The sequence below is a fragment of the Cylas formicarius genome, unplaced genomic scaffold (genome assembly GCF_029955315.1).
Source record: "Cylas formicarius isolate icCylForm1 unplaced genomic scaffold, icCylForm1.1 PGA_scaffold_10__41_contigs__length_53128322, whole genome shotgun sequence".
Taxonomy (NCBI): domain Eukaryota; kingdom Metazoa; phylum Arthropoda; class Insecta; order Coleoptera; family Brentidae; genus Cylas; species Cylas formicarius.
The window spans coordinates 44811804-44823866 of NW_026844214.1; the positions used below are offsets into that span (position 1 = coordinate 44811804).

Below are 12063 nucleotides of genomic sequence, written 5' to 3' on the forward strand. Positions count from 1 at the left end.
TCAAGAACTCTATCGCAGATTTATGGAATATAGATAGTTGAAAACTCTAGGATCATGTACCAACTGCCTATAAAATTCAACGTCGTAGACCAGTCATATTTCAAAACAATTTTCAATTACCTTTCATGCAAAAAGCTTTTTAAAGAGCAGAACTCGAGTAATCCCCATCAGAAACCCTAGGTGAACAGTTCAGAAGTTCTGTAAAATGTTAGAAGAAAGTGCTACTATTTAGAGGCTATCACGTTCAAGGTTAATAATTTTCTTGTTTATAAAAAATTATAAAACCAACATTTCCGGCGGACGATATTCAGGTTCACCATCATGTCGGTGGTCGATGTTTTACAACGCGTAACCAATTTAATTATAAACGCAGACACCATTGCCGCCTTATAAATTGATACAAACGTTTTACAAAAAGTCGCCGCGTTCTTACACAATGCGTGTCATTTTAAAGGGTCGTTTAATCACGTTACGGGTGGATTTTTTTTTTGGGTCGCTTTTGTGTTTACGCTCATTATGAACGGACGCTTCGCGTGGGTCGTCAATCGATGATTTTCTATGATTCTATGGCCGAAGATTAGACGGGTAACGGACGTAACAAGAGAATGCCGGGTTAATGGTACTCCCACGTTTTTGGACTAAATTTCATCAGGGGTGTATTTTTTCAAAACAAACATCAACGTCCACAAAGTCACCGGCAAAGCATCCCACGGTTAACGATATTTGACTGTTTCACAAAGTCAGCAAAAAAAAAAACATTTGCTGAAAGTACTTCCAGAAATAATATAAAGAGTTTTTACGAGTAAGGAGCAGAAAAAAGCAAGCGGAAAAAACAAATAAGCAAAAAACACAAATACGCATTTTTATTATTTGAAAAATTATGAACATTAATATTATTTTAATTAAAGCCAGAACTATTTCTTTATAATTAAGCCAATTCTTGAGAAATCCTATAATTTTTTACCTATGATACAGACCTATTTGAATATACGAAAAAAATTTTTATTCGTAGATATACACAAAACACAGATATCTTAGAGTGACAAAATATTACTTGGTATTATAAAAAAAAAATGTATACAACAATTGATAGTTGAACAATACCATTGATACATCCAGATAATAGCAACTTGCACAATATACAACTTGTAAACTAAAAAAACATTTTCTGCAGTTATAAAAACAATTGATAACTGACTATTTGTCAAAATTTCCCAAAAGGAGATTGTGTCTTTTATCTGTAAACAAATGTTTAAAAATGAAAAAAATCGCATTTGCAGACATTCTCGGACAGTATTTTAGTTTTGGAATTAACTTTTTTTCTAATTATGGTTTGTTGCGACCTGAAATTGCCTATGAAAACTTCAAAAATCGTTTTTAGGATAATGAAGCCTGTGTTATTATTAATTTCTGACATAATTTTTTTATAACCTCAGCCAAAACAGTACCCGCAACTTTTTGAATGATGTCAAAGGAAGAGAGATAGCCTGCAATTTCAGTGCTATAAGTACAAAAGAAGCATTTGTTTCTATAAATATTAAATTTTATGTCACTGTTGGGTTAGCGAAAGAGTTTTTGCATTTATTAGAGCGACAGAAGATGAGTCAATTAGATCTTCGATAATTTTTTAACTGATTCAAAGTTCTCAGCATAAGATATAGCAGCGGCTAACCAAGTTCGTCAGCGAGTTATTACTGGTTGTGGTGATAATGGAATATTTGGACAATTTTTACTTGATTAATGATATCATTTACCAATGGAAAATGGTCTCAGCCTTAACCGTATAAGGTGCTGCATCTGATAAAAGGAGTATGAATTTTTCTGTCGGCATGGGTTAATGTTTCTTGAACAAATCTGTTTACACTTAAACTGTTGTTTTTTTTTCATTTTTTGGATTCAGTTAAATGTGAGCTACCACAATCATTTGCTTCATTGGTTTCCCCTAAGACTTCAGACACCATTCAATTTACAAAACAAGGCACACAACAATAATTTCACTAACGAAAAGCAAGCAAACTATAAACAACAAAAAATGTAAGCTATTTTCAATGCTTTAAATTAATATTAATGATAGATAGAAAACATAAGTCAAAACAATCAAGAAAAAACACTGCTTCCAAATTTTTACGAAACAAGTGAATGTTTCAGTTAAGCTCTGAAGAAGCCAACAGGATGATTCGCGAAACGTCAGCAAATTTGTAAATAGCGATAGCGATAAATCTATAAACAAGGTTGACAACATTCTGCATTCTATACATTGGGTAAAAAATTTATTATATGAGTTTTGGCCTTAGGTAAATAGAAGCAGTTTCAGTTGTACCTAGGTAATGTCCTAGGGACAGAAAAAAATAAACTGTTATTAAGCAGAAGGCAATCATATAATATTGATGCAAACACTTCTGCCGGAGAGGTGATGTATTGTGCGTTCCAAACTAATCAATTTCGTATACTACGAATATATATACACTCATTTTAAATTGTTACAAAATTAATTTGGTTTGTTTCAATTTCTTCATTAAAAATATCGATAATTCTTGACCCATATTATGTTGCAGTATTCCAAATTCGATGGCACGTAGGAATTATATAAAATTTTTATTACGTTGGGATTTCTCAGCTCACAACAACCCCAGGTCGCTAACTAAATCCTTCCTCTCTAAAAAAATATTATTAATTATTATTATATTTTATTTGAAAATATAATAACAAAGCATATTTTTACATTAAAGTAAAGTCGGTTTTCTTTACTTAATAGGATGTACTTTAATGTAAAATTCTCGGCAAGGTCATCATCAAAGATCTTTTTTTTGTAAAAAGCAGGAAGAGTACAAGACCCAAACTAGGACTCCTGATAAGACAACATATATTAAATACTCATAATTATTAGAAACTACATATTGTTTTCTTTCAGTCACAACATTAATAAGATAATTATCAAAATTGAAGGCAGCTATTTTTTTTAAAAGACAATGCAATACGACAGGCACCCAGTCAAACACCTTTGCAGAGTCAGTATACATTAAATCGATTTGTACATTTTGATCTAAGTCAGCATTTATATTAACATGTTTGTTGTTCATTTAATACGTACACTGCCGCGTCATTTTGGACGTTTCCGGTACTTTTTGGAAAACTTTGGAAACTTATGTTATTTTGGCCATTCTGTTGCACAGCAATTAATTAAATTAATTAAATTAATACGGAATTACATCACCTTTTATTTGCTATACAGGATTCTCTAAACTCTGATCTATTAGAGTCAAATGGAGAATTTTTAAAATATTTGTAACATTGCAGCATTGGCCACTATACTCGAACCAGGCACCAACTTTCGAAATTTTAAATTGGATTTGATGCAAACTTCGTATGTGAATACGTTGTAGCTATGCTGATGTATTTTGGAGATAAAAATTACTGTTTAGATAGTTTTGCTTTAAGCAACAATCAAATTTTGTTTGTAGCTTGCCAAGGGAACACTGTCACATAACATAATATAAGATTTAAGCTATTGCATGCAGAGTGTTTACAAAATTATGCACACTAAATTAAACGACCATTTTAAATGTATTTTATGACAGCAATAAAAAGAACGATTTCTTGATCTAAAAGTATTATGATATACCATACCCATTTTCAACCGTTTTTGAGTTAACAGCAAAAAACTAGAATAATGCCAATTTTAGTAGTTAGTTGCCTTGGCTATATAGTTTAATAGTTCAATTAGATAATAATTAACAAACATTTTATTTTATCTGCTAATTTGTGTTATTTTGATATGGCGAATAGATACTCAAACGAGGATATGATAAACTTATTTTACATTCAAGGCCAAAAGTGCAAAAATATTACAACAAGAACATGCAGTAAAATCAATGAATCAATCCAAATTTTATCAAGAGGACAGAAAAGATATTAAACAATTAGATTTAAAAACTATTTTCTACTATAAATGTTATGCATATCCTCATGTGTCAATAAACAATATTGTCAATAGACACGCCAATAGAGCTAATTTTAAGACAAGTAAAATTCATAATTATAAGTTAATTACACAATTTATATTAAAATTAAATTAAAATTTCAAAAACACCTAAACTTAAGAAAAATTAGTTGTACTGATGTGTGTAAATTTTCAAAAAATAAAAGTTCGACAGAAGAAATTCTCCTTTAAAAAAAAAATCTAATTGTTAAAGACATCGCAAACTCAGTAAAATAGTAAGAAGACTGTTCCGTGTTTTCGTGCTGCCCACCTCACCTCGAGAGGACCCCGTTCTCTTACACATTTATATATTTTACAAAATATTCATTATGTTGTAAACACAACCCCTATACGATAACTGAAATTTCATGACGTAACATGGTGATAACCAACTGGCCGTGACCATCTACGTAGCGCCCCGAGGTAAAGCTCACGATTAAAACACGCGTTCTACAAAACCCTGGCTTTATTTTCTACTCAACTTGCATTATAAAACTCGTAGAGGTACACCTTACGGGCATGGCTGGCCCTTTACGAGAGTGCAACGCATGATCTAGTTAATTGGGATAGGTTCGTTTGAATAATAACAGACCAAATATGATTATAAACCCTGTTTGAATATATATAGCCAACTGTATGAAGTTGGCAATATGATACACCACCATATTCAAAAGATGCAAACGGTTGAAAGACAGTCTCATTTTCGTTTTAAATCGTCTAACAAGTAATTTTTATCCCTAAAATAGCTCAAGCTGAAACCTTCAAAATATTTGCAAAATAGAGACCACAGCCTCCTATAGCGGCACTACAATTTTTCAAATAGACCATCCGGTTTGAGGATCGCTGAATACTAATGATTTTTAGGGGTGCTGGTAAAATTCTTTTGAGATATTTAACTACTAATATTGAAAGAAGCTTGTATTAATTACATCATACGTGCCTTTAACTATCATGACCTTCATCACAAGTGCTTGTAAATAATTGAACTAATTTATGTTAACTGTGCAGACAGGTTTGTTTAGTTTATATATTATATTACAATCTCAAAATGTGAAACAAATAAAATAAACAATAAAATAAAACATATTAAAAAGCAACCTAGAATGATAATTATTGCAATAAATATCAACATTTTACTTTGCTATGCTATATTGTACCTCAAGCTTTGAATCTTAGGCTTTGTGGCGAAATGCTTCGTTTCAAACTTTTCACAATCACTGCATTATTATATGTATTTGTTTTTAAAATGTAGGTAGCAAATGCAATTGCTCTGTCTACTGAGATGAAGGTTTATTTAGTGTCAAACAAGCTTTACGCGAAAATCTGGAGTGAAATGGAGAGCAATAGACTTTTTAAATCCTCAAGGACAGCAAATGGTGGTTAATTTAAGACATTGAAAGTGTATCAAAAAGGGAAGCTCGTTATATTGAAGCCTCTCCATAAAAAATCATGAACATAAACATAAATCATAAATAATACTTTACCCTGTCGCTAACTAAAAATAGTCATTTTTTTCTTTTTTTTTGCATGTGACCAGATTCCACTTAGTAAATCTCAAGTGCCTATAATTTCAATTAAGAGATCCATCATTACATCAAAACTAAGTAAACTTGTAGCTCTAAGACTCTATCCACGATATTACACCCCCTTAACGTTGGTCACAGTTTATACAAGAGTTTTATAGCCAGATGTGCACGTGTGACACCCCCACCCCCACCCCCGGACACCCCCACTCGAAATAATTAACCGAGTGGGACCCAATTTTAATTCGTTTAGTTGCGACCGCAGCGCTGCCCCACGCAATAAAATCCAATTACCAGAATCCGATTGAAAGTCCCTTTGGGAAGGTTAAAAAGCCGTGCGCATTATTTGCGCTTTCGGCGGAATATGATTATTAGATTTACTTTAAATTTTAACCCGATTCGTGTTTAATTCGTATTGTTTGTCGATTTTCCGTTTAATTGAACCGCGCGCGCGCGCCCTAATTACAGGTTCCTTTCTTGCCGACGGCGACGCGATGTGTTTTTACGCTGACTACGATAAACAGTACATGATACTTACGGTTACTATTAAAGTATAGCAGAAAATTTTAATTAGGAGAACTACTTAGTTATTTAGTTGGTTAGTTTACTAGTAGAATATTTTTTTCATCGAGTATAGATTTTAATTTTTGTTTTAAATCTTCGCTTGGCAACGAAACTCATATCTCGGCAACTGTTGGCCCTAGGTGACGTCCATTGATGTACAGATATGAACACCGTCAAAAAAAAATTTGAATTTTGTCTGTTCTCCGTTCTCTGTTTTCTATCGACGCTTCATAAAAACGCGAATAACTTCGGAACCATTGGAGCTAGGATGCTGAAATTTTTCTCCTCTTCAGCAGGCCACGAGACACATTAGCCTGGAGAAAATGGCCGCGAAGGAAAATTGGCGTCTATCCTTTTTTCGCGATTTTCGTCTGTTTTTCGTACATCGCATTGAAACACGATAAGTATCCGAAATTTGCAGCCATCGACTTCAAATTTAGCGGACAAATAACATTTGGTACCTTGGCCCCTATTGAAATTTGAAAGGCTGGCAGGTCGGGAAGTATTTTTAAAGATTTAAAAAACGAATTTGCAGGGTTTCGAGAAAAAAATCATTTCTCAAAAACGGTACACACGATCAAAAAAATTATTGAACCAAAAGAAGCGCGAGATCCTGGTTTAAAACTTTTATTCTTAATAATTTTTCAAAAATGTACAGGGTGCGTCGGCACTTTGCAAAAGACTGAAAATTAGGTTCTCCTTATAAAGATAATTGACCTTAACAACAAGGATGTCTTTCAGTTGTCAGTTTCTTTCACCCGACCATATAGTCAGTATGGACTGCTAATACTTTTGTATTTTAGGCTTTCCCATATTGTACCGGGTGTTCCGTGAAATAATCAAAAATGTAATAGGTATTGCAAATTTGTACCTATCGACTTCAAACTTAGCAGAGAGGTGAAAGTTCACACCCACATCTGAACCATAGAAACAGGGAGCAATCAATCAAGATTTGCCAAGTATTTTTTAAAAATTCTTGAAAATTTTGTTTTTGTTAGAAAAAACAAATTTTCTGGAAAACTATTTACTGGATCGGCAAAATTGTTTTACCAGAAGACGCGAAAGATCCCGTACTATATATTTCAAAGATTTTTTCAATTACGTGCAGGGTTTTTCAATTATAGACCAATCTCTAAAGACTCTAAAATCAAAATTCCTAAAAAATATGGCCAATTGGTTTACGGTTTCTACCTAACACATGCTGGTCGAAAAATTCATATAGACGTCGCAATTTCTGGCACTCAATCTAGACGCGATGACGTCATTTTCTATTATGGTTTCAGAAAACAAGAGAAATTCATATACCACGAAAAGTGGGAGATCCAGGGTAATAAATAAAAATTTCCGTATATGTGGGTAAATTATTAACGATAAATGACAAACTTTTGAAGATGGGATAATTATATTTGAACAGTAAACTGTGTAGAGAGAGAGTTTCGGTTTTCGTCTATCATACAAGGTACGTGAGATATTTGAAAAAATACAATTTTAAATTGCAATTAACAGTATACATTTTTATATCAACCAAAAGTTTATCGTAATTTTGAACTTCGGCGAAATGCGAAAGTCACTTTATACAGCGAAAGTTCTATAGTGGTCCGCAGGAGCACGATAGAAGAACAATGTCTCTCTCTAGGACAAGAAACTGCGAAGCGGTTTCTTTTCAAAATACACGAACTTGCCCCGCCCACCGTGGATTTCTCGAAAGCAATCTTATGTTCTTTCCGTGATACAATTGTATTTTAGAACCTGACAAGATCTTATAAAGTCTGGATGGAGTTCTTATTTTGAGTGCGGTAGATCCAATTTTTAATTACTTAGTGTTTGGAGGCTACGCTTGATCTGGAATTTCCGAAGGTTCCTCAAGGACTAATTTGCTCTTTTAAGATGGATTTCATAGAACTAATTATAGAACAAACTCTGGAATAAATTGGTGAAAATTAATACAACAGGAATACGCAGACAATGCGATGACTATTAGAGTAAATTTATATATTATATTGCACATACATGTTTTTATCTAAACTTCGATGCCAAAGTTCTGCAAATTTTGTTTTTAAGTTTAGGTTTAATTCAGCCGAGTTTTTGTTGCTTTCAGACCCTGTGGCTGGATTGTAAATATTTGAAAAAGCTCTGTTTTAATTCCCACGCGATTTTTTAAATTACAATTACAATTTCACTCGAATTTCAAAATGCCATTCTGCAAACTTGATAAAAAATCGAAAAACACATTATATAAAAAATTACGTATTTAAAAAATTATCTTCAATATATGACGTATTGGTTTGTTTGTTTCATTTCTAATTAGGTAATTTCTAAAAATATTTTTTCAGTGTAGGAAAGTGCTAAACAAGAACAGGTAAACGGGAAGAACAATTAATTAGCCACCCCCTACAATTCACAATTAACGCTAAACTTTACGTATTAATTAACGGCATGTTTATTGCTCGTAAACACGGAGAACAAGACAAACTTGGGCAAACCGCGTAGTCTGACAAATCGATTTTCTCTGCCACAGAAATTTACCTTTAGTCGGTCACGACCATTCGGTACACAAATCCAAAGGTCATTGATAAAATTTTCCTAAAAATAGGAGACGTAGTTAATCAATCTTGTATTATTGAGTGGGTGTTAAAAAAGTATTCTGCCAATCTTTATGGGATGACTTATAGTTTATATTATAGTTTAAAGACAAAAATGTTTACATAAACATATCCAGGGTGTCTATATGAAAGATGCGGAAAAAATGTCACTCCAAATCAGTGATTAATAGACGAGTGCATCGCAGCCACGAGCTTTAAGGACGCCTTAATTTACACAATATTTAAACAACAATGAAAACAGTTGTAGACTGTAATCGGACTTTTGTAAATTTCAATATGGTAAGATAATGACGATTTTACTTTTGTCCTCAGCTGACCGTGAAATCGTTATTATTCTGCCATGAAGTAAATTTTATGACGATTGATGAGGCTTCCATCGACGATTTGAGTAAATCCAGAATTACTATTACAATTACAAATCTTCCTGCTGCGTTGGTTCTCGATGAATAGAACTTGCTGACGTTTCGCCAATCATCCTGTTGGCTTCTTCAGAGCTTAACTTAACAGTTTCAGTTAAACTCGAAAGAAACCAACAGAAGTGTATGTAAATAGTATTACAGTTGCATGTGGAAGTTTCTTTGAAGAAAAAAACAGAATTTCTTCATGAAATTAAGATTTTAGTGACACAAAATTGAGCAATGCTACAAAAATTTTACTCACACTCCCTGTTTCAGTCTCTAGTAGTGAACGCTGCTTTTCGCAATTAAAACTAATCAAAACTTATTTGAAGGAAGATTTGCTGGATCACTAGTTTCAATAGAAAGTGAAATATGTGACAATATGAAGAACTTGTGTAAATAAAAGCAAGAAAAATTGCATTTTAATACTGGCAAGAAATGTTATTTAATGCTATAATTCTGAAATATATTGAAAGTAACATAAATAAACATATTTTTGTTGTTGTTTGTAATATTGTATGTGTTTGTAAAATAAATTAAGAAAAAAATTGCATCAGGGCGCCAAAATACACTATTAGTATTTGGATATATTTTTGTAAAACAGCAAGAATACGTTCACTGAAAATTTCCAAAGTGGCTCGAGATTGTAGGTAACGAAACTGGCGCCTTAAAGTGACACTTTCCGCCCGCTTGATAGCTGCATAATTGGTTATTTTAAAGTAGTACTGTATTTGATTTTTGAATGAAATTATGTCCCAGACATCACGGAGGACCGTCCAACAAAAATTTTGGACCAAAATTGTGCTAAGCAAGTGCTAAAAATCAAAAAACTTGTAGTTCTTCTTCTTATAACGAATTTAATTAAGCGTAAACCTGAATTGCGCTCCTTCTTGATTTCCTAAACAAACTTTTTAACGAATTTTTCGTTTCTTTTGAACTATTAAACTATCAAAACTATTAAGCTCATTTTACCTGTGATATGTTCAGTTCTTAGCGATGTCATTAGAGCACGCTCTTTAATATAGTAGCAGAAAATTTCCAAATTCTCTAAAAGTTAAATGCAACAGTATAAGTAAGATAGTCTGAATACTTTAATGACCAGATCTCGATATCTTATTTCGAGATTAAAATATCAAAGAAAGGAAAATGTCACACAATCTCAAAACGACACTGTTTCACCGGTATTTATTCTTATTTACTTGCCATTTATTAAGATTCGATAAAATAAATTTCATAATATTCTTATTTCGAAAAATTAAAAACATCATCATGGGCCTCATCATATGCCCCCGGTATGTACACCAACATCCTAAATTTTCAACATCAGAAAACTGATTGGGATAAGAGAAATTATTCGTTTCTCGGATTCCGTTTTCGAGCTTATTTATTATCGAAATTTGTCTCGCGCGGGCGGATATGGGATTTTAATTGGAGGTTCCCCCTTCCATTACCCAATTTAAACTTTAAGAAATTCCTGTCGGCCGATACGTGTATAGATGTATGTATTAAACGTCCGGATTTTGGGAGACAAATTGTTTTAAGTTTTCCGATGCAATTTATAACCGACGAGGTATAATAAATTAAGCCCTTGTCCACCAAACGTGGGCAAAGTCAAAGGCGTAGAGTTGTTCGGAAAAGATACCCGCACACTAATATACCGTGTTGTCACTTTTTTATTAATGAGAAAATTATTACTTTTTATAAACAATATCAAAAATTGGGTTATTTTACAAAATATCGTTAAGCTTTATTGGACAAAGTAGTTTCCTCTAGAGTTTTCTATAAATATGCAAATTTTCAAAACAAAATGGAAATACTTGATCTTTTAAGGTTTTTCCTAACTTTTTTCTTGGTACAGCTTGATTTAAAGAAATAGATTTGATTAATATACTTAGATGGACTAGACTTAATAATTGCTTCACTCGATTTCAAAGAAATATTGTTCAAATGCCCCTATAGAAATCGCAAAGATCTTAATATTTTAAAACCAAATTAATTTGTTTATTTATTTGGTAAAAATTCGAGACACTACGGACGAACCTAAAACAACTAGACAATTTACATAAAAATTTAATAACAAATAAAACAAAAAATGGTTAAAATATGGAACAAATATTTGTTTTAAATGAAACAATATTTTTAAATTCATTTTTGAATACCCTATCCCTATCCCTTTCATTTTATGAGCGGTAATTTTATTTTGAAATGAACAGGTAAGCCGTCTCCTTAATTGTTACATTTTTGTCTATAAAGAAACTGAATATCGAGAAAGACCAATTACAAGATCAACAGTGAATAAAAGTAAAAGAAAATTTATATAAACTATGAGATACATTTTAGCAGTTTATTTGGAACCCTTTCCAAGCGATCTCTGTAGGTGCTGTACTGTGGATTCGAAATCACTATACGAAATGAAAACTTTTTGAAAGTTGGAACAAATATCGGTCAACTCTGCACATTTTCTAGCTATATAACCTAACAGCCTCTCGTCAAACTAAATCAATGTGCGTGTCAAACATTCCCAGGCCCGATTGTGGTCTATTTTGGTAAAGCATAATGTTTCTTTAAATTAATTTAATTTAAATGATTAAGCTGAGTACAAAAGATATGTATAATCTTAAGTCGTCATCGACTTTTTCGAATTGATAAGACTTAATCAGTGCTTCATTTATCCGTATTTTTAAATTTATTACAATTCAGCTATTTAAAAATATATTAAATAAATAATACTTGAATCAATTAATAACTGCATTTTTTCTTTTCACATAACTTTTTGGAAAAAATTGATAGGTTTACTATTCGATCTTAAGATATTGCACTGCTCCACCACTGCCCTGAATACCTGAATTTCCAAAGGGAAGAAATTAGCAAGAATATATGCAAAATGGTTATATAAAATGCCATTTCGAACATCAACAATTAAACTTAATTATTGTAGCAATTTAAGCATACCGTTTATCAGAAGAACACATAAACAAAACCGTATAGGCTTCAAT

General features: G+C 32.3%; 1 protein-coding gene across 4 annotated transcripts in view; it reads right to left on the minus strand.

The window, feature by feature from the left end:
- The window catches only part of LOC132708277 (protein madd-4), a 535295-nt gene that overhangs the window by 481780 nt on the left and 41452 nt on the right, over positions 1–12063 (minus strand). The window lies entirely within an intron of this gene.